The 2,314-nt window shown below is 48.9% G+C and overlaps 1 pseudogene; it reads left to right on the forward strand.

Moving 5' to 3' along the window:
- Positions 1-281: 281 nt before the first annotated feature.
- Positions 282-1,915, forward strand: LOC101319057 (EH domain-containing protein 1 pseudogene; annotated as a pseudogene).
- Positions 1,916-2,314: the final 399 nt, after the last annotated feature.

The raw sequence follows: 2,314 nt of genomic DNA on the forward strand, positions 1-2,314 counted from the left end.
AAGTAGTTGATTCTACTTGATTAGTTTCTTTCAGAACAGAATAATTTAGTTGGAAGTATAAGAAAACAAACTATTTGATCTTTTGCTGTGAAACAGTCCAACATTAACTAAAATTGAGCATCTTCAAGTTTCCATGTAATGTGTGTCCCAACACAGACCATCTGATAGGGCAGTAAAGGCACTTTTTGGTCTGAGTCTGGGCTAATACATTATTACAAGTTCCTTTTTAAAAAGAAATACTTTGAGATAGTAAATTACCAAACCTTGTCTATTAAACATCAATGGGTAAAGTATGATAAATTAAGAAATAAATGCAGTAAATTATGAATTATCTCATATATACAAGTGTGTTTTCTTATTTTCTAACTGGCTCTTAAGGCTAATTTCACCTAGTTATATTCTTACATTTTGAATAACATCCCCATAAATTGAGTCTCTGAACATTTAGTCACGTCTTCTTTGGTCTTGATCTTCTCAATAAAAACACCTAACTCGTGCTATCTCTCTAAGTTAGCGAAAGTAGAGATACCTCCCCCTGGCAACACACAGTGTGCTCCAAAATGGTAGATGTCACAAGATCAGACAGATGCATTTACCTTGTTCTTTTAAGGTAAATCCTCCAATCCCCTATTTAAAATCTCCTCAACCTCAGCAGATTATCCGCGGAAGAGAGGCGCCTACAACCGAGCCTGCGGTGCGCACGCGCAGCGCACGCCGGCCCGCCGCCGGCCCGCCTTGGTGCTCTGCCCGCTTCCGGCTCTCAGCCAGTCATCTGACCAGCCGCAGCCAGCCGCATCTCTGGCAGCACGTTCAGCTGGCTTGGCAAGAACACTCGCCACAAGAAGGAGCCAGAGCGCTTCCAAATGGTGGCCGAGGGGCTGCGGTCACTGTATCCCCCGGAAGCTGCTGCCCTGGAGGAGCAGTAAGGCTCTCACGAGTTCCACTCCCCGCCGCCGGAGGACTCTGACCGTAGGCCAAGCTACTCCTCGCGGGCCTGTACAGTATGCGCAAAACCACCTTCAGGAGGCGTCTGATGAAGAAGGGCTTCCTGGGAATGCGCATAGGGCCGAGCACACCACTGACTCCTTTTTCGCCACCAAACACAGCCTCGCCGAGGATGTGGTGCCCGGCGACACCTGCTCGTTGTGACCTGTGTGGCACCACTTCCACAAGCTCAGCATCTTCGGTACAGATTCCCCAACAGGTTCATGCGTGCCCAGCTGCCTAGCCCAGTGTTGGACAGCATACACACCCTCGGCCCTCCCGGGATTCTGTCTGGAAAGAAAGCACCTCAAGAGAGGTTATGACCTTGTGGAGGGCCTGGAGTGGTTCACCAAGCGTGTGGACCGCATCATCCTGCCCTTTGACGCTTCTGAAGTGGGTATCTCCAAAGAGTTCTCAGAGGTCATCAAGGCCCATAGGACAAGAGATGCATTGTGTTGAAGTTCCAGGCCTTGAAGCCCAAACTGCTGTACATGGTGGACGATATGCTGGTCAGTGACACCGCCCGGATGATGGCATGGTGTGCCGGGCCAGGCTGTGAAGGGCCGTGCCTTGTATGGCTCCAGAATAGGCAGTTGGGGCATGACTATGGTGAGGGGCCCGGTGAGGACACTGATGACGTTGAGTGGGTGGTGGACAAGCAGAAGCCCACCTGCAACGAGATCTACGTACTGTCACCTTTCAGCTGTCAGATCATGCGTGCCAGTGCCAAGCAGGAGATGGTGAAGTCCGTGCTGCGCCGTACGGTGTGGGGGAGGTCTGGAAGCTGGCCGATGTAGACCAGGACGGGCTGCTGGGAGATGAGGTATTTGTCCTGGGCAAACACCTCGCCAAAGTCAAGCTCAAGGGCCACAAGGTGCCCGCTGACCTGCCCCCTTGCCTGATCTCATCCTCCAAGCAGAAGCACCAGTGACCCACCCTGCTCCGCCCCCCCAAGCCATCCCAGCACCCGGCCAGGCAGAGACTGGGGAGGGGAAGGGTCACCAGTTCTCAAGGACCCTAAAGACTGAAAGGATGTTTCCTCAGCTTTTGAAAAAGGTAAGGAAAAAAAAAATTTTTTTTATAGGATAACAGCACTGATAGGATAACAGTATTGATATCTATCTACTCCTCACTTGAAATTAGTTTACTATGAGCCAGATACTCCATTAAGCACTTTAATATGTATCATGCCTTTTCATAATTACCAAAGCCCAATGAGAAAAGTTATGTCAAATGCTGGTTATAGGATTTTGAATCTCAGTAAGACACCATAACTTTCTAAAGAGTTTATAGCTAATACATAATAGAACTGTAACTTAAATCTGAATTT

The sequence above is a fragment of the Tursiops truncatus genome, chromosome 3, assembly GCF_011762595.2.
Source record: "Tursiops truncatus isolate mTurTru1 chromosome 3, mTurTru1.mat.Y, whole genome shotgun sequence".
In the NCBI taxonomy this organism is placed as follows: domain Eukaryota; kingdom Metazoa; phylum Chordata; class Mammalia; order Artiodactyla; family Delphinidae; genus Tursiops; species Tursiops truncatus.